The sequence below is a fragment of the Pelobates fuscus genome, chromosome 12 (assembly GCF_036172605.1).
Source record: "Pelobates fuscus isolate aPelFus1 chromosome 12, aPelFus1.pri, whole genome shotgun sequence".
NCBI classification, from domain to species: domain Eukaryota; kingdom Metazoa; phylum Chordata; class Amphibia; order Anura; family Pelobatidae; genus Pelobates; species Pelobates fuscus.
In genome coordinates, this window is record NC_086328.1 from 89,518,636 (window position 1) to 89,540,742 (window position 22,107).

General features: G+C 38.6%; 1 protein-coding gene across 2 annotated transcripts in view; it reads right to left on the reverse strand.

The window, feature by feature from the left end:
* Positions 1-21,774, reverse strand: part of CHRM1 (cholinergic receptor muscarinic 1) — a 124,036-nt gene extending 102,262 nt beyond the window's left edge. The window contains exon 1 of one of the 2 annotated variants that reach the window (XM_063438500.1): positions 21,647-21,774. The gene's annotated coding sequence lies outside the window, so the exon portion shown is untranslated. Of the gene's footprint in view, positions 1-13,836; positions 13,882-21,646 lie in introns of those variants that run through there. The other variant, XM_063438503.1, reaches the window with a different exon arrangement.
* Positions 21,775-22,107: the final 333 nt, after the last annotated feature.

Sequence of the window (22,107 nt, forward strand, 5' to 3'; positions counted from 1 at the left end):
GAAATGCTTTGTGCACTGATTTTCATATACAAATATACCGGAAAAAGGTTTTTGAGTAAACAGTACCAGTGTCTTCCTGGTTTCTTGAGACTTGTTTTAAATGACTTACCTACCATCACTACTGATAAGGAAACATAATTACAACAATTCAAAATGTAGAGCAGTTTAAAAAACCCCAAACAGAAAACTGTTAAAATATCCTTATATGCCTTAATGTTTCAAACAATCAAACACGTTTTAGAGCATTATCTTATTAAAGGGACACTGTAGTCACCAGAACAACAACAGCTTAATGTAGTTTTTCTGGTGAGTATAGACAGTTCATGCAGACTTTTTAATGTAAACACTGCCTTTTCAGAGAAAAGGCAGTGTTTAGTTTACAGCGTAGGAAAACCTCTAGTTGCCACTCCTCAGACGGCCACTCGAGGTGCTTCCGGGGGCAGTGCTCCACACTGTGCAGCACTGACATTCAGCGTGTGGACAGCACTGATATGGTGTGATGTCCCAGTGTTATGCTTGTAAAAAGGTGTGATTTATCAATGTTGTGTTTGCAATAAGGTGTAATAGCCTGTGTTGCTGGCATAAGGTGTGATGTGCCCCTACTATGCTTATGCAATATGGTGACAAGCATTCCTCTGGCACATCACCATCATCACACAAGTCTAAATATGTGTGTGTAAACATATATTTATGATTTGAGGTTGGTAACACAGATTATTATTGGACATTATTGGGAACGCATTGTATAAGGAGCTTTGCTATTTCATGTGTACGAGTTCTCCTTGCAGTGATTTCAAATAGTGCGAAGGGGTTTGAGTGACTGCAGGAAACTTAAGGAACTTTCAATTCCTTTTTATTCACCCTTTTTATGGAACAGGGAGGATTAGGAAACAAAATATAATGCTAGATCTGTTTCTTTAGTTTTCCTTTTGGAGAACTTATAATAGGAGTCATGCTATGTGGAACAGCACCTTTAAAAATTGTAAAATGAGTTCCATCAAGGTTTATATTTATTCTGAATGTGATACAGCATGTTTAGCCAAAATTTAATTTGTGTAGTAGGCTCACCATGGAAATACAGACAATAGAAAATGGTTGAAATTGATCTAAACAAGAAAAAATAAATACATTTGTTTTACTTTTTCATGATGGGGGGATGGGAGGGGCGATATAGCTCCTCACCAAGGGCGCTAGAGACCCTAGGTACGCCTCTGCCTACAACCCTGTTAAAGTTACTTTAATCACATATTAACATTTAGTAAAAAAAAGAGGAATACTAGGGCAGGAAAAAGGGAGCAATCCATTTGGGTTACAAATTAGAATTGTCCTTCCCACGGTTGTCTATTATAAGAGTATATTTTAAATCATGTCTTTCTCTGGCAATAGAACACTGTCTTATGGAGGGTTAATACCATAATATTAATTGAAGAATATAAAATTCACAACTTGATGAAATGTAGCCATACTTTATGTATTTGTTTTGCATTTATAGTTGCCTACTCTAAGTGTCAAAACTGATAAATAATGCTACTTGAATCTTGGCATACCACACTTGTATATTTTACACACAAAACGAGGCGCCTGGCACAAAATATGGGCCGTCTGGTGAGAGGTGTGGAAACAATTCTGATGATTTCAGTTTGGTTATAAATACTATTAATTGTTCTCAAAGAAATAACACATTTAAATATATATAGGCACTAGTATAAACGCAACAAAGAGAACTTGGTCTTGCAATATACTGCACATGGTGCAACCTTAAATTTCATTCAATCACAGAATGATTTCTCTCTGTATAATTACCAGGAGTCAAATTAAAAAGTTTAAAAAAAAACAAAGTCATAAAGTTGATTAAGAAGATCTGTAGGTTGTGAAATCAGTGTTATCCACAAACTCATGCTAAAAATGTCGTGGAATGCAAAATAGTGCACGCAATCAAGTTAATTCTCCAAAATGCATTTTAGCATTCATCAAACAGAGAATTTAGACTGCATGAGCTTGAAAGGCGTATTTGCCAAACATTGGATACAATACTGACTTTATTTATATATTCATATTTATTTATACTTTTATGTTTATTTATACTTTTTATTTAAAATACATCTAACGAACCTTAAATGAACACTCTGGTCACCGCAACAACTTCATTGAAATGAAGTTGTTATAGTGCCAGGCAAGGGAGTAACAAGGAATCACAGAACCCAGCTGCAAGAATCAGAGAAGGGCCCTCCTTATGCTCTCACTGATACACATACATTGACATATACTCATTGGCTCACAGACTCACTAAGAGACGCACAGTCATTGGCACACACACTGTTTAACAAACACACACTTTCATTGACAGACACGTTTTTGCTGATACACATACTCTGACAGACACACCTTCATAGGCACACACACTTTTTAACTAACATAGAGTTTCATTGACAGACACATGTTTTTGCTGATACACATACTCTGACATACACTCACGGACAGACACACCGTCATAGGCACACACACTGTTTAACTAACACACACTTTCATTGCCAGTCACATGTTTTTGCTGATACACATACTCTGACATACACTCACTGACAGACACACCGTCATAGGCACACACACTGTTTAACTAACATACACACTTACTGATAGACACACTGACATACACTCACTGACACACACTGAACGCTTCTCCTTCCATTGATGGTCCAAGGAACCAATCAGGAAACCTCAGATTTGGTGCCTCTGATAGGCTAAGAATGTCAGCTGACAATCTTAGTCAATCACTAACTCCTGATTCACAAAACTATATGATAAAGATACCTTTAGGTGAATTTTACAATATTACACTACTGTGTTTCTCCTTTTTTCGTTTACTTTCGGTTGGCTTTATACCTTTTTGTATGTTTATATCTGATTCTGTATTGCCTCTCGTGACATTTTAGATTGTCTAATATTTGTATAAGTGTATATAAGTGAATTCAAACTAAAGGATGAAAGAGATAACTTAAAAAAAATTCCCAGTCAGCTAAAGTCAACTATGCTTCTAACCTGCACAGATCTACCTAGACTGTAAGTTTGTTCGAGCAGGGTCCTCATCAAAGTATTGTTCCTGTAACATTACGTAATTGTCTCATTTGTTGTTAGATTTCACCCTTTAATAATATTTTAAAGTACTGCGGAATATGTTGACACTATATAAATGCCTATAATAATAATGGTGGTGTTGACCAATTTGTAGATTCCCAGTTTTAAAAATAGATCACTTGTGATGCCTAGGATCATGGCACCCCTGACTTAACAGTCATTATGAATAACGTTAGGCTTGGCTAAATTTCACATTATCCAACTGTTCTTAAGATTCTACTCTAGACATGGAAAATATACTTAAAACAATGCACTCTAAGTGATGAAGGGAAATTGGCACTGCCCACTTGGTGGCGTGAAACTGTAAGTGGCATAGTAATGTGTATCTAAGATTAGCAGGAAACATATCTTTCCAGGTTATTTCCTAACATGTTCTCTCCGCTATTCCTGTGCTCATCCCCTTGGGATACTCTAGAGGAAGGCCTGGACTTGTGTGCGTGTTTTAGATTGCATGAGAATAGGGGTGGCTATTATGCTAGGTTTCCTGTCACCTCCCTGGTGTGAGATTATCTAAGGTCAAACAATCTATCTCAAAGGTGCCATGTGTTAGATAGAGCTGCTTGACCCACAGAGCATATAATCTGATATATATTCAACATTTGTTGAAATAACATGCCCAGTGGAGCTTACAGTTAGCTAGATTAACAGATCACAGAGACTTCTACTCTGGGTATACAGTGTTTGGTGACTTTGTGCCCTTTGCTTTATAATCTGATTGGCAAGCAACAAGCAGCAAATAATTGCCTGCCCTGTGGAACGTATAATCGTTTGAGAATACAATGATCCTCAGTTCCGTTTGATGCAGGGATTTACATACATGTATCCCCTGCTCAGCGGTTCCTTTGCCAGAAGAGCTTACAATCTACAAGGTTTAAAAGAATACACATCAGACAAGCTTGCAATCAAACAAGTACGGATCTGTGAGTGACTCTGAATCCTGCAGTTTACCTTGCAGTGACTGTGCGATGCATCACTAACAATTAAGCCTTAGTCTTTCTAGATAAATATAAACATTCGCTGCACCGTTCTTATGAATAATAGCATTAATTAAACTCCTATTAATAACAATATAAAAGAGGACGCATTTGTAGTCAATTGTTGTAGTCAATTGCTATAATTAGATATCTCATTATTTGCTATTCTCTGCTGATCTGCATAACAAACTGAGTAATATCTATTTCTATATATTATACAACATTTGAGAGTATGTGTCTGTCTATATATGTGTATGCACTCTTACTTTATAGGTTACTGCTTATGTTTATTTGTGTGCTTTTCTTTTTCTTTTTTCTTTTTTTAAATAAAGGACTCTTTCAACAAAACTTATACCAAGTTTTTATTTCCAGCAGGAAATGCGAGCCTACCCAGACAAGAATTTTATAGATTAATGTAACCAGGCCTGGACTGGCCATCAGGCAAATGACCTGAATGTCTGGTGGGCCACGACGGCTAATGTATCAGATCTTTGCTGTGGGTTAGCACAGCAATGCTCTGGCATCTTCCCCGGTGCCAAATGGAAGTAGCTGTATGCACCTGCTGAACCACCAGGATCCTCCAGACCCTCTATGCACCAACTTGCCCACTGGGTTCTGGCCTTCCCCCTCGTCCAAACCAAAATTCCCTTTTCCTTTTAATGCTTACCACCAGCCGGCTTTCAGCTCGGTGGGCACGTCCAACTTAAAAGTTCACCCTGCAGAGCAGGGGCGGTTGAGACCCGACCTTGTCTATATCCTGACACTCAATGTAATAGCCCCCCAAAACTTATTGGCAAGGACATGTCCCCCGCTTGCTGTGACATGAAATAACAAACAGAAAAGAGGGAGGGTGGGAGGGAGGGAAGATGTTTGTTGGCCCGTCTCCCAAGATGCACTGAGGTAAGGTGATCCCTACACCACTCCCAAACACATAACCACTCCCATATACACATAAAACCAATCACAAGCATCCATCCCCACACTCATACATGTGCCTTTGTCCGCATAGCTGCGCTATCTCCCCAGGGCCTCTACAGTCCTTACTACCCCAGCATACCATAGCCTCTCTCCCACACACACATTACAGTCCATATCCCTACACACATAAATTACAACTCCAACCTTCCACACTTAAACTACAGCTCCTAACCCCCAACACATACACTTTAGCCCCCATCTTTTCCCACAAACACACTACAGATCCCAACCACCACACTTTGCAGACCACAACACACACCCTACATCTTACATCTCCTATCTCACCTATAGACACACTAAAGCCCCTATAAGTACACTGTAACACAAACAATGAGGGCACACCGAATTAGCTCCCTGTCTACTGCATGCTGTGCGTGCTGACGACAGACGCCAAACATGCACAGAACTGACATTATCTGGCCTAGAACTCTTGTTCTGGGTTAGCTATTGAAAAAAAATCATTTGAATTGCTTTTTCTTCAGGATGTAAATGCTTATGCTGAGGTCTAATTGAGTTATTCATTACTACTACAGTCATTAGTGTACTCCATAATGTTGGAATAGAATAATATATATTCAGTCATTGCTAGAAATGTTCTGAGCATCAATTTTCATTTTCTGTATGATTAAATACATCCATTAATCAGCCTTTTTTTTTTCTTACATGAGGGCTACCCATATGATCTGTCCATTATTTCAACTGGCAGATCACATTTTAAAACCCAGTACTGAATGGTTGGTGACGTCATTCTCCGTGCATTATTTTCCGTAATGCACGGGTTAGACGGCAACTATGCAGTGTGGGTCTCTAATCGCAGGATAGATAATATAATAAATCACAGTATAATTTAATAGGAAAACAAATCATGATTAATTTTTTTACATCTATAGACTAGTAATTTTTTTTTCTATGTACACACAAAATAACCTGCAGGTGCCTGTTGCATCCCCCGCTCTCTCAAATCTATTTTCCTCAACCTGCAATTAAGTAGAAACCCATGCGCTGTGGCTCCATTTGCGGGGGAAGCTGAATACTATGTGTGCGGACCAGTATCTGAGGGGACATGTTATACTGTCACCCAAACCCTCCCACCACAACTCTCCAGGCACCAGATGGAAGCAAAATGGGTTAATTCTAAAGATTATACTTCAAACGTTTCTTCATGCTCCTTATCTTCTTCTTATTCCCTCCTTAACCCATCTCTTTTTTCCGTTAATTATTATTCTATTTAAGGTTATTCAAAGACATATATTTAATTGGGAGAAAAAAAAATTGTCAGCGTCAGTACATACTTGTAAACTCTTAAGAGAGGCCTGTAAGATAATTACATACATGTGGCTGGGTTTGCCAGACCTCCCTTTAATGTAAAATGCTTATAAAATCCTGCATATTGAAGCACTGTGCTAGTTCCGATGCTGTTCTTTGCAATTTCATTTCCATAAACGTTTTGAATTAAAACGAGAGCCTGGTCACCTTAGACATGGCTGCCATGGTAAAATTAGAAATAAGAAGATAATTGCCGTCAATCTCTAAAGTATTCTGACATCGGTAAGAACTCATAAGCCTTTCCTACATGCAGTTCTTTGCTGTATGTTTGTTCTTGTGAAGTTTGAATTTAATATTTTTTCCCCCCATAAATAGAATGTATAAACGCCCTACTATATTAATATGATATACCTGCAGCAGAGTATGAAACAGACTCATTTAATGAATGTTAGTTCTTAGTAATCATATAATAATGGGATGTATATGAAAGCTGTCTGAAGGGTTATTGGGGTGGTAATCACTTGAAGTTGGACATGTTCTGTTTGCACATATTCTAAAAATCATGTTAATGATGACTACGGAAATAGTCAAGAGTTGCTGAGGACTGTAACTCCCACAAATCGTGGGAAGCACTGCAACATTTATTGTTTTTTTTCTACACTCACAGGGAAGTCATCCTCTATACTAAACATTAACCCTAACCACACTTCAGTAATGAATTACCACTACACTGTTAGAAAAATAATACTAACTAGAAAGCTACAATTTCTGGGGAAATTGTGTGAAGTGTTCTTGCCTCCACCAGTAGTCTACAACTGGAGTGGGCGGAGTAACTGTTATTATTTAAATAGCACATTTAATTGCAGCGTTGTTGCACAGTTACATTAAAACATACATTTATAAAAACATTAGCAGGTGCAAAAGGCCCTGTCTATGACATCACTTGCTGCTCCAGCCTGGCACAGGTCAGAGTATTTTGGCGGTTGCCATCTTCAAACGGTTGTATTTTAAAAACTATAAATCCTACAGCGAAGAGCTTTATATTGTGAGAATCACAAGACCCAAACCTACATTTTGATGCACAGTATGTCTCTGAGATATTAACAATAAAGGCACAGTCGCAGTTTAGAAATTGCCTTTCAAGTTTGAGCTGGCTAGAGTGGAGTTTCAATGAATGTCAATGGACAGCGTGAGTTGCAAACAAATGGTCATATTGTGAAAACTATGGATTAGCCGTGGGCATTTTTAGTGGCAGGAGGGATAACTGAACGTTTTGATATAAGATTTGTGTAGGTGGGCTTGAAAATGAGGGAGTGGTGGCAGTTTAGAAATCATGTCCTGATTTTTCAGCTTTTGCCAGCTCCCACTCTAGTTTTGAACATTTTGCGATTCATTCCTATGGGACCAATTTTGCCTCGAGAACGACGATATTCCGTGAACCATTCGGCGAAACATTCCACAAAGTAATAGCACACCAATCGGGAACAATCCGCACGTTTTGGTATATTTTTGTCTATGTAGTGTAAAAACTGTGGGAGGAGTTAGGGTGGTAAATTTGGCTATAATAAGAATAATAACATATATGTGAGATAACATTAAGTGGTCTTGCTATGAAGAACACTTAATAACTACATTAACCTATAACCAGTCATTAAGTGATACTATAGTGTTAGGATAACAAATCTGTATTACTAACGCTATAGTAACCCCATGTCCCCCCACTACCTCACGTTATCCCCCTTCCAGCAGCTAAAGCGTTAAAAAAACCTTTTAGTCACTTATGTCTGTCGGGGCTGGTCTGCGAACTTCCTCCTACAACGTAATCTGATGGGGGGGGGGGGGGGAGGGGAAATAACACACTGCAAAAGCCGCAAACGCATTAGACCCTCCCTGTTGCTTTCCTTTTGGAATTTCTCTGATGCTTAATGACCTTATGCAAAGTGTGAGGACATCCAGCATCAGTCAGGTGACTAGCATCCAGGAAGTGCCTCCATTGGCTGTCAATCACAGTCACAGTCTTAGCCAGGGACGTATTAGCCGCGAGGCAAACAAGGCATTTGCCTTGGGCGGCACTTTCCCTGGGGCGGCAAAAAAAGCCGCCCCCAAATGCCCAGGCAAATGTCTTGTTAGCCTGGTGGCTAACTGACAATCCAGGTGGGCGGGCGGCTAACTAAGGATCCATGCGGGCATCATATTCCGGCTCCGGGCATCACTCTGCGGCGCGCGAGGGAGCTGAACAGGAGGATCAGTGCTCCCTCGCCACCTGCAGTCACCGGCCGCCCAGCAGCCCCACTGGACTCCATTTATGCCTAGGGCAGCACAAAACCAGTATACACCACTGGTCTTAGTCCTGCTAGGTAATTATTGCAGTTTCTCAAAGACTGCAATGATTTACACACATAGACTAAGTGGGACAGGGACACTGCACCCAGACCACTTCAATGAACTTAAGTGGTCTAGGTGACGATAGTGTACCTTTAAACTCTACCCTACCATGCCACTTACACTATCCCTAACACAGCCCTAAATATTGTGTAATATAAAAAAAGAATGATGTCAAAGCATGGATTATCGGAAAATAATGTCATCTAGAGTTTCTGGAATCATTTACAAACTCACTCTTGACCTTTAGTCTTGTGGTTAATTATGATGTCTCCAGAACCCTTTGAAGATGCTACATGCACAGCACTTGTTTTCTGTTTCCTGAAAGGAATTCTAAGTAATCTGCACACATCTTTCTTTACAATAGAACTGTCGTGATTAGCACTTTAAAAAAAAAAAAAAAAAAAATCATGTATACATTGTGATAGCCATATTACCCAAACTGCTAGAAAATGTCTCCAGTAAAAAAAAACAACAACAAAAAAAACAACCAAAACGGAATATTGTTTGGACATTTTAGCTATTTTAGCTAATAACAATTTATATGCTATACATTCAGACACACCAACAATATGGAGCTCCTAGAAAAGAGGGGCATGGGATAGAAAAGAGGTAGATTTGAGCCCAAAACAAGGACTGTTCCTGCAAAATAGGTCTTCTTAGGATGTATAGCTATATCATTGTCATATTTTTAAAGAATGCAGACTTAGAGGTCTGAAATGGCTAAGTGAGCAGCTACCTCACCTCCAAGTGAAGTGCACCCAATAAGCAGGGGTAGGTAGGCAACCTTCGGTTCTCCAGATGTTTTGGACTACATCTCCAATAATGCTCTTACAGCCATAATACTGTCAAAGCATCACGGGATCATCGGAGATGTAGTCTAAAACATCTGGAGTGCTGAAGATTGCTTACCCCTGCACTAGGATATTGTGGCATGCCAGTCGCATCACTCAGACATGAAGCATAAGCGCATGTCGCAGGTCTATTCTTTGATGAACTCTTTGAATCTATACATTTGCTAGATTTAACCTACACCAACCTGAATGTGAACTTGAACCCGAAGCTTGCAGTCAGTGCACCAACAAGCTTTGAGCTATTTTAACAAATTATGAACTTAAATTCATATTAACATAGGAGTAATACTAAAATAAATACCGGTAAATGTATTCATTTTTACTTTTTGCAATCTTTGTTCAGCATAAAATGTAGTTTTTTTCAAACAGAAAATGATAAAAAAAAACAAAAAAAAACTGCTATTAATCCAAACCATGGTTTTCAGTGGATTTGTTTAATATATTTTTGCATAACAGTGTCAATTAAAAACATATATAAAATTTAATAAAATTTTGAAAAAAAGATTTTCCTTGCAGTCTCTATTCGATATTTTGGGATTTGGGGTAAACGGTGGAAACTTTTGGTTTGAATACTAAACTTTTCAACTTTTGGTTACTAGAGCCAAGTTTGGAAGTTGTCAGTTTTACAGACCAGCTATTTTGGACTAAGTTCTATTAAAGGAACAGTATGGGCACCCAGGCTACTTCTTGTCAATGTCTGTTTTAACCCTGAAGCTAAAACCATTTCTGCATTTACAACAATGCTTTTTTTTTTGCAGGGTTAACCTCCCCCCAGTGGCTGTCAGTATATCAGCCACTAGGGTCCACTAGAGTGGAGTAAATTTCAAAGAGACCATCTGATCGGCGCAGTGCAGCATTTTGAAGTGCCTCTCAATGCCTTCCTACAAGAAAGCATTGCATTGGCTGAGATCATCGATCTCGATGATCTCAGATAAGGAGGTAGGACCAGCCGCAGACAGAGCAGCCTGGCGTGGAATTCCTGCCGTGTTTATTTTTAACCCTTGCAAGGAAGGGTTCATTTAGTTTTCCAGTTAAGCTTAGTTCACTGGAAAAAAAAAAACCGATGTGCCATTTAGTTAAGGTGTTTATTTTAAAATCAATTTGCTACAATTCGGAGTTTAGTGAATACACTCCTCATGTATATGGAAACATTGTACACACTGTAATGAATACACCTCCACAATTTAAAGAATAAAACTAAACAGGGTTATTCAGTGAACTTCAAATCCTCACGAATAAAAATCCAAATGGCAAAAGGGAGGCAAAACATGGCAAGTTGGAGAATTTTTCCAAATCACCAATTTTTTCCACCTCATGTTTACCATTCCCTGTGTTCAAAGGATAATCAAATTCACTTTTTGAAGGGAAAGATTTGGAAAATGCAGATAATGTGTATAGATTAGATCTAGCGCAGTTCTGTTCTGTATATATTTTTATAGTTCTTTATGATTAAAGACATTCTGTCGTATAGAACCGGTAAATTATAAACTAGGACACACAGTATGCTCAGATCTTGCATGATAAATTTGTAATATACATACTTAAAAAATCAGTCCGTATGAAGGGCAGCTGAAAAAGGGCATTTGCCCTGGCATATTTATTACCTGTTGCCTGTGAACACTTCATATGATTTATTGCTGTCCTTTGGGTTTACTAGACTTTTATTGCTGATAATAGTTATATTATGTGGTTCGTTTACTTTATGTAAATCAGTTTGAAGACTCTGATTAACATCTCACGCACCTCTAGGCACAAGATCCTTTCCAGTCCCAATCTCATTAATTTAATAACCTCTTAAGCAAAAATCCTTGGTTGACGAGAACAGTTGCCATTAGGTTAATTCACTGTGGAGTTGGTGCCAATCCAATTGCACCAGTAAGGCGATAGTTCCTGGCTAACCATCTGCAAATATTAGTAAGGTTCACTGTAATGAACCCAGGTCAAAATTGAGAGGACTCATCAAGTGAAGCAGGGTCCCTTAACAGCTATGATCCTGTTGTGTTACACGTTCTCTATTTACCAGCAGTGATGGATGTCATTTGATACTGATTGGAATCACAGACGTCTGTAGTGGTTATGGTGCCAGGAGTGGCACCCTCACTGCGTACCTAGCCAAGCCACCTCCCTTTTGCTTAAAGGTCAGTATAGAGATAATTATGGCTCATTGGCTCAGAGCAGTCAACTGATACTCTCAGTCAAGGTGCTGGCCAGGTTCTGCAGGGCTTAGCTCAGTGGAGCTAAAGGAAGCCCCTTGCAGGAGCTTCTTGTCCAAAGGGGATGGCAGACATCAGGCAGACACATTGTCAAACCATTCTAAAACGGTTTCAATACTTACCCAAGAAGGCACTATGGCACTCTGGGCACCATAACCACTACACAATGATAAAGTTGTTATGGTGCTTGGAATGTTACATTCAGTTCAAGTGCACAAGATTAGTCCTCAGTTTGTACTAAGTTCATGCTTTCAGGTTTTGCGGCTAGAACTTAAAGTTCAAGATTGACGCGTTATAATTTGTTTTAGTTCAGAACAATGTAGAATGTCCAGTTTTAGGACTCCAGGGCACATTTTTTCTTTTAATTGCTACAATTTATTAAGGGTTGCAAGTAGCTAAATGCTCTGTAGTTCTTTTCTACGTTTGCAGCAAAGGATACTAAAACACGTCCTCTTTTTGCACCCTAGCTAAATACTTCTTCTCACTGCCTGCATGCCATTTTGGGTTATGGTACTTTAGTTTGGGCCTCCGCGTTCTTGGGTACTGCCAGAACTCATATGTATCTTTTGCTGCAAATAGGGTCAAGTATGTTTAGTACTGAATTTTGTTTATAGAATAAAATCCCAGCAGTGACACATTGTAACCGAGCCAGAGCAAATCCACCCATCACTACAACTGTCGACTCAGTACGCTACGCAGCAGCTACACCTTCAGCTTAACACCCAGCAATTGCTGCTAATTTTGTGCACATTCAACATGTAACAGTCCTTTAGACATGTTATGATTTGCAATTCCTTCGCTGATCACTATGTATAGATACTACATATTCCTTCTGAACTAAAATTACGTCTAGTATTCTGTGTTGAAGAGATACATTACTCTGTTACTTAATCAGGAGTGACCGCTTCTCAGATTTACCAATATTAAATTAGCTTATCCCCTATAATTAACAAATAAGTACTTGTAAAAAAATAAATTAAATTACATTCAGAAATCCAAACCACTGTGTTTGCCTCTCTCTTTGAGCCGAGTGTATCCGTCTTGGCTCCTTATTTGTCGCTGTTATAAATTCTCCCCTTTTGGCTAATAAAAAATAAAATAAAAAAAATTGCACTTGGCAATTTACATGGAGAAATCACATTGGGAAAAGAAGGAATATCTTTTTGTGGTTTTTCTACTCAATGCAAAGTGTGCCTTGCCTATGCCGTACCTGAATTGATTTTTGATGCCAATTGGAGATACATTTAAAAATGGTGAGTCGTCTAATAAAAAAAAGTTAGAGGGAACTATCATTTCTCTAAAAAAAAGGAACCATTTAGAAAAATAAAACAACTACAACGTGTTTTAACCTTTTATTTTTTTTTGTGAAGCTATGCTATTTCTTTAAACTCATATTAACGATTTCGTAAATGGCAACACAAGGCAGTTCAGTCCTGGCACAGACAGCAGAGGCACTGAAAATGATAAGGAGAAATAGAATTTTATTTTTTGTGTATCAGTTTTATTTCTCCTCTTCTCTGTGCTAATGGCCAAGTGCCAAGGGCAGAGCTTGTAAAACGTATTGACAGGGAGCTAAAATGGAGGCGCCCAGTTGCAGAATAAAAAAGTGTGGATTTATGGATTTAATTTTAATTTTCACACCTCCAAAATAAATATTTGTAAAACATAGGGGATAAGTAAACATAATATTAAAAAGCCACTGAACACAAGCTATCTGTGATTTCCACTGTTTTAGTCAATGGTCGAAATTCCAGATAAGCGATTGTTCCCCTTTAGACTCCTTACTCTAACACTGTCACCTGTTACCGTGCTAGTAGCCAGATACCAACTGGATAGACCACAACAAACCCTATTAGCTCTCCTGTAGCAATCACGTATAACACTGTATGTTTCTTTACTTTGCACACAATTGTACACATAGAGAAAGGACTACTCCTTTCACAGCATTGCAGTAATGTTCGTATAATAAACAACACAAAGATCAATTCCATTGGTTTTTATTCTAGTGCATAACCCACAAAAAGTAGAACCACTAACCTATTTTGCAGAGTTGACTCCTATTTCCTTCTCTTTCGGAGTTTGGATCAGACTGAGCTGTGTCCTTTGCAGTTGCACGCTTCTTCATGGTCCAGCATGCACACTTTTGTCACTTGACACCAAGTGTGTCATCAAACCTGCACTATGGCCTGCAGCTCCCTATAATTTAAAATGTGCGACAGAGAATATTTTCCCTCCAGTGTTGACCTTCTTATGGTTCTTGTTCAGAACCTGCAGCACTCCATGCCCTGTTGAACTATCGTCTGTATCTATTTTAATACCCCATAAGTCCTGTTCCTCACAATTGCAAAACTCCTCTCCTCTTTTTCTGCTATTTTTGCAACCGTTGCCAAATATCGCTGTATGAATTTCCTATCGTTCTGTTTTTACACTTAAGAATTTTCCTAATATTTATTTGCGTTCTTTAAAACTCTTAAGGTCGTTCATACCTCTATGTAATTATTGCTCTCTTACTGCATCATCTGAGATGGCTAAGATGGCTTGCCCCTAATACCTTATAGCATGATATCGACGTTTTCATATCCAAACCATCAAATACCACTGAAATCTGGGACCTTCTAACTGACCTGACCCTGAGGGTCTCATCACATTATATTGAATTCTTAAGAGCTCATCACAGAAATGAAAAATTAAATCACTTGACAATTGAATGTACAGAATGGGCATAAAGCAGTAATCAGAAGTTTAAATAGCCTTAATAATAATGCAAAATTAGCACTTCCACTTTATCAATGACAATGTTCCAATTGATATTGATAATGCTTAAAAGTTAACTTTGTATTAATAAAGCAGCTGAGATGCCACCTAAACACCAGGTGAAATGAAACTGTTCTTAGATGGTTTAATACATTGTATTAATGCCATTAGATATTTCTGTTCTCATATGGCCCGGACGATTTTCTGTTGATATCCCATGCAGGGCCGGATTAACATAGGGTATGATGGAGCTGAAGCTGCAGGTCCATGCCCATGGAATAGGCCCATTAATTAATTTTTTTAAATATATATATATAAATATGTTGCGTTTTACTACTCTTACATGCTTTTGTTTTATGCAGAGGGAAATAAGTATGGTGACTCAAGAGGGATGTAGGGGAAAAAAACTTGTGTGGCGGAAGACAAGGAAGTTAGTTAAGGTAAAGCTGACTTTGCACACTGTGGAAATGCTCCTGCTGCTACTGTCTCTCCAATGGCATGTCCCCTTTCTTCTACACTCACTGCATACACCTTTTCTTTGCCCCAGACTGTATACCAGAAGGTTCTGCCTGCTATTAAGAATGTATGAAGAGGAGTGAACAAGTGAGTGAAGGGACAGTCCTCAGAAAGGGCACAGCATCATTAGACCAGCTGCACCAATCAACTCTATTACAAAAATGGATTCTAAAGGTAAATGCCCTGCCAGGAGACCAGTCACACTAAGGTTGCTCTGTTGGGCTGGTGTGCCATCAAAAATGTTTGGCTTGCCATTTCAGACACAACTGCCTTACACTCATCAGGAGAATCTCCTAAACCATGACATGGGAACTTTATAAGCGAGTTTAGAATATTTTTCTCATTAGCTAAGATTAGCAACAAATAAGATCTTACAGGATGATTACCTGCATGTACCTGTAGGCCACCAGTAAGACGTGTTTTCTTTTTAAATTGCATTAACTAAGTAACAAAAAAAAAGGGACACTATAGGCACTGTGACTGCTTCATCCACCATTGAAAGGTTACAGTGTTAGGAGACTCCTGGCACCTTCCATTCAGTGTTAACCATGTTTAATGTTTTATTGCTATTTGAGAGTTCATAGCAACTCATCCCCCTTTGCTTCTCTGGCTAATGAGGAAGTATTAGCCTGAACAGCAATGTGTGGCTGTGATTCGCTAAGAGTGTCCAAAATGTTTTAACACGAAATGGAGGGACATTGCCCCGGGACTCCAGGCACTATAACCATTTCAATGAGATGAAATATCTTAAAAAAACAATACAATTATTTTTATGGGGAAATAGGGGAGGGGGGTCATATATTATGGTATTAAAGGGACACTATAGTCACCAGAACTACAGCTTATTGAATTTGTTCTGGTGACTAGAATTATTCCCTTCAGGCTTTTTGATGTAAACTGTGTTGTTTCATAGAAAATACAGTACAACCTAGTGATAACTCCACTGGCCACTCCTTAGATGGCTGCTAGAGCCGCTTCCTACCTCAGTCTTGCCTAGTGTGCCTCACAACATATCAGTATCTCCTCCCTTTGCATGCAGACACTGAACTTTCTTCCTAGAAATGTATTGATTCAATTAATCTATATTAGGAGATGCTGATTGGTCAGTGCTGTGTTTGACTTGTGCTGGCTCTGCCCCTGATATGCCTTCTTGACAGTCTCAGCCAATCCTATGGGTAAGCATTGTGACTGGCTCAGACCACCAATTCTGATGAATTCAGAGGTCAGAGAAAGTTCACAGGCAGAGACAGCAGCTTAAGACTTGAATACAAGTAAGATGTTACTATATTTAGTGAGGCAAAGGATGCCAGGGGGGATAGAGAGTGGCTTTAACATTATAGTGTCAGGAATACATGTTTGTGTTCCTGACCCTATAGTGCTCCTTTAATATTAAAATTAGACATTTAGTAGGGGTTTAAAACCGTTTCCGTTGTTCCTTTGTCCCTGTCTCCTTGTATTGTTTATATGAACAGTAGCTTCTCTCAGCTTAGGATTGTCTAATTAATTCATGTGTATAAATCAGAATGAAATGTAACTTGTGGCTTATGCACCTGAGGAAGACCTGTTACGGTCAAAACGCGTTGTGCCTTTGTTCTTATTATTTTTTAACCAGTAAAACTTTTTTACTCTACTTTACTCCGCTGTGGTCCTTTGTGGTGAGAAAAAGTGCCCTATTACCAGGAACCGGTGGAGATAGCTTGAATAAGCTTATTATTCACATGCTTTTACAGCCAGAGCCTGCTTCCTAAGGCTCTGCAGATCGTGAGTGACCCATTACCTTTGATTTCACTCTGCTTTAAGTGTTACAGTATTATACTATGCATTTTTCTTGAATTCTAGGTCAAAATCAGGATTCACTAAATATAAGTATAACGTGTTCATTATTTATTTTCTGTTGCACCTCCCTAAATCCAATTTGCTGTTCTCTCAGCTTGTTGAGTAGTTTTGTTTATTTCCATCTATGAATTAAGCTACTTGCAAATACTGTAAATGTATTTTTAAAGGGATATGAACCCAATAATTTTAACCGGACAACTGAAAACATTGGCGTTTTGCAGTAACAGCAATGTTTCGTTGCAGGTTTAACAATACTCTAATGGCTATCTTTCTGATGTGGTTAAACTCGGTTATCGCTCAAATGACTACTGCCAAACAAATGATAACTTTAAACGTCTGCTGCTTGCTAATGTAAGACGTTTATGTAGGAAAATGGGGGGAGATTGAGATATTGGCATACAAGGAGCAGTGGGGCATATTTGGGAATACTGAGAAATATATAATGGATATACATATTATTTAGAAAGAGTAGAAAAAATAGAAAAGGTAGCGGGTTATGTATTTTATATTAAACCTAATTTGAAGCCGGGTGTTAAAGAAATTGTATGTGATGATACAGGTGAGGATGTGGAAGCCCTATGGATAGAAATTTAAATATGCAATGTAGGAAACAGTGAACATCCATTAATAGTAGGAATATCTTACAAGCCCCAAAACATTAACACTCATAGGGGAAAAGCAACTGCTATCTTAAGCTAGTAAGTCTAGTAAGGTTGTACAACTGGGTAGTTGGTTAATCATGGGAGATTTTAATTATTTAGTCATTGATTGGGGCAGAAAGACTAGTAGTACAGTTAAGGGAAAGGGTTTTGAACCTGATAAACCATAATTTAATGTCTCAATTAGTTGAAGCGCCAACTAGAAGAGAGGTCTGTCTGAATCTTGTCATACCTAATATTGTTGACTTATTCTCAAACAGTTAGGGAACATTTGGGAAATAGTGATCATAATTTGGTATCATTTGAGACTAACTAAAAAAAAAAAAAAAAAAAACATTTTATGGGTCGTACAAAAACACTTAATTTAAAAAAAAGGCTAAATGCAATAGTCAACTAATTGACTGGCAGAATGTATTAACTGGCAAAAGCACAGACGATAAATGGAAGGTCTTTAAACAAATTCTACAAAATTACATTTCTTGATATATACCATTGGGGAACAAATATAAAAGATGCAAATTAAAACCAATGTGGCTTAGTACAAGGGTCAGTCAAATGATAAAAAAATAAGAAAAGGGAATTCAAAGCATTTAGATAAGAGGGGTTGATTGCAACCTATAACAGAATAGGTCTTGTTATAGTTGGGCTAGACTTGAAATTGTAAAGCTCATAACCAAAGAGAGCAAGAGCAACCCCAAAAGGTTTTTAAGTACGTTAATGCCAAAAAGTTTCAGAGTGAAAGTATTGGTCGATTGGAAAGTGAGATACATGATTCTAAATAATTATTTTTCTTCAACATATGGGGACAAAGAATCCATGGCTGTAGATTTAAAGCATTACCGCAAACAGGTGATTGGTTAACACAGGATAAAGTGCTTCAGAAATAAAATAATGTTAATGTAAACAAAGCCCCAGGGTCAGATGGTATTCAGCCATGAGTGCTTAAAAAGCTCAGCGTAAAAATATCCTGTTTTTAACTTTTAGGATTATTTTCTTTCACTAATTCTACCTGAGTATTGGAGAAAAGCAGATGAGGTGCCTATATTTAAAAAGGGTTTAAGAGCTCATCACAGAAACTACACACCCATGAGCTCAACATCTGTGGTTGGGAAACTATTTAAACGGCTGTTAAGGTATAATATTCAATAATTAATTTTGAACAATAATATCATTAGCAGGAATTAACATGGTTTTGTGAAAGACAGGTCATGCCAAACTAACTTAATTGCATTCTATGAAGAATTTAGTAGACATATTAATCATAGTGATCCAGTAAATATGATATACTTGGATTTTGCTAAGGCATTTAGTACAGTTCCACACAAAAGGTTACCAGCAAACCTGAAATCAGTTGGTTTAGATGAAAAATTGTGTTCTTGGATAGAACAATGCCTTAAAGAACCACTATAGTGCCAGGAAAACAAACGCGTTTTCCTGGCACTATAGGGTCATTAGGTCCCCGCCACCCTCAGGGCCCCCTCCCACTGGGCTGAAGGCCACTTACCTTCCTCCCTCTGACGATGTCAGCTCCGAATGCGCATGCGCGACAAGAGCCGCGCGCGCATTCAAATCGCCCATAGTAAAGCATTACTTGATTACAATGATTTCCTATGGACGTTCAGCGTCTTCTCACTGTGATTTTCACAGTGAGAATCGCGGAAGCGCCTCTAGCGGCTGTCAGTGAGACAGCCACGAGGCTGGATTAACCCTCAGTGAAACATAGCAGTTCTGCTTCAGGGTTAAAACTAGAGGGACCTGGCACCCGGACCACTTAATTGAGCTCAAGTCGTCTGGGTGCCTATAGTGGTCCTTTAAAGATAGTGTGCAGAGAGTAGTTATAAATGGAACATTTTCAAATTGGACAAAAGTGGTAAGTAGATTCCTTCAGGGTTCTCTCCTGGGTCCACTTATTTTTAATCTGTTTATAAATGATCTTGAGTTGGGCATTGAAAGTAATTTGTTGGTGTTTGCAGATGACAAGAACTAAGAAAATAGAGTCTGAACATGATGTAACTTCACTACAGAGGAATTGGGAGACTGGGCAGGCAGGTGAGATTTAATACAGATAAATGCAAAGTCATGGGTTTTGAATAAGGAACCTACAAGCCACTTATACATTAAATGGGGTATACATTAAATGAATAGGACCTGGGAACAATTATGAAATGCCAACAGTAGGAAATGCCAGTCTGCCTTTGCAAAATCTAGTAAGGTGCTTTCATGTATAAAAGGGGATTTTGATTCACGTGATCCAAATATAATTTTGCCTCTTTCCAAATCAATGGTAAGACCCACAAAAATATGGTGCAATTTTGGAAGCCAGTTTTAAAGATGGATAATGTAGAACTAATAAAAGTGCAGAGCGCTACACAACTAGTAAGGGGTATGGAAGAATTAGTTATAAGGAAAGGCTAGAAAAACTGGATTTGTTTTCTTTAGAAAAAAAGGCGCCAAGAGGGATTATGATAGCACTACACAAAGTTCAAACTGCTATGTGCTAATCTGTTCATTAGCAGAAATATATATAACATACAAGAGGTCATCCATTGAGACTGGAAGAAAGGAGATTTCACTTACAGCAGAGTATAGGTTTTTTTTTTTACAGGGCAATAAAATGTGGAATTCTCTGCCTAAAGAGGGTTGAACTTGATGGACTTTAGTCTTTTCTCATCCTAGACAACTATGTAAGTTACGGCATCAATTTGACAGCTATTTACAATGCACAAATTAAACCTCACCTGAACTAACACTTTCCACTCATTCTGTGCACAAACCCCATGTTTTTCTCATATTGACTGCTGAATTATGCTTGCTTTAACACTCCCTGTTGTTTCTATACACACAACCACATTTTCCCGGACTCACATCCCGAGTTAATCCTTCGCTCCTGTCCTTTTCTATTCTTGTGCTCACGCCTCCTGTACACCTATATTCACACAGTCCTTTCTGTTTGTATACACACGTCCCACACACTCTCTGTACTCGTATCCCTGGCAGGTTAAATTATATTCACACCTTTTGCTCTTATAGCATTAAACCCCATTTTATTCCCATGCTCACAACACCTGCTCTGACTGTAGTCATTCTCAGTTGCATTCTAGCACTTAGACCCCCTACAAGGCACAGCTGTTGCAGCATCTCTCATACCCTCAGCACCCTCTACTTTGGCTGATCCTACCTACCACACCCATCTGTCACTGACTCTCAACCCGGCTCTTCCTCTTCTGACCCTGATATGCACAGGCAAATATCAATATAACGGGACGACTCATCTTTTTGGATCATGACCCTGATATCAAAAGGTTCTAGAGCAGGGGTAGGCAAACTTTGGCACTCCAGATGTTGTGGACTACATCCCCCATAATGCTCTTACACCCATAATGCTGGCAAAGCATCATGGGAGGTGCAGTACAAAACATCTGCAGTGCCGAAGGTTGCCTGTGCCTGTTCTACAGTGTTACATCTACTTTTAATCGTGTTACAAAGTATACAGGGCAGTGAGGAATTTAGACAAATGAATTTCAATCAGTGATCAATGCATCACCAAAGAAAGACCAATTATATTGGATCATTACCTTAATACAAAAAGATTGGTGAGGATCACATCTACCTGTAATTGTCATATAACATATACGAGGCATCAAAGCACTCTGAAGAATGGACCACTAAAAACTGTCCATTGCCCTTAGCAACAAGGTAAACAGGTGCTAAAATAAAAACTATTCAAATGGATTAAATGCGATTCGCAGAGTTATTCTTTCTTATACTTTGTTAGAATACACAGAACCTGGACAGAAAAGCCATCTGGTACCAAAACTTAGAATAGCCATAAGGTAAAAGGGAGGTGGACTACTTTTAGACTTGTCACATTTCAATAATTAGCATCAACCTGCTGGCATAAGGAATCTGGGTATGACAACTGGAGTCATTTCTAGAAAATCAATGTTACAGAAATACTGAAATCATTATAAGGGATCTCTTCATGTTCCTGAATTATGGACATCTAAAATACCAGCAACTGAGCAAAAGGATTGAATGACAGTCCTATCACAAAAATACAAATAGGTTAAACAAAAACTCACCTTCACCTCTGGAGAGGTAGCGTTCTATGTTTATAATCCCATGGCCTCTGATATTTCCACAGTGTGGCGTGTATGTATGGGTATGTGTATTTTGCTTGTTCCTGGAGTTATAGAATTGTGATGTTCGCTCCTGCATGCCCTATGCACAGTGAAGCTTTTAGTACGACTTTTCAAGATTCGTACGACAGAGAGAAATGTTCACAATTCGCCCTCTTGTGGTATCAAAAGGGACTGCAAGTTTTATATTTGAAAAAAGATGGTAAGATTGGCAATGCTGACCTAATAATTATGATATACGTTATATTATAAGAGGGTTACTCTTGAGTACTTGGACGTTAAATAAATACTGGATTTTAGAAGACGTTACAGTTTTGAAATTGTGTTCCATGGGTAATAAATCACCTGCATCTGTAATTTCCTAATGGCAGTGACCTGGTTAACAGATTAAGGACCAGTCCCTG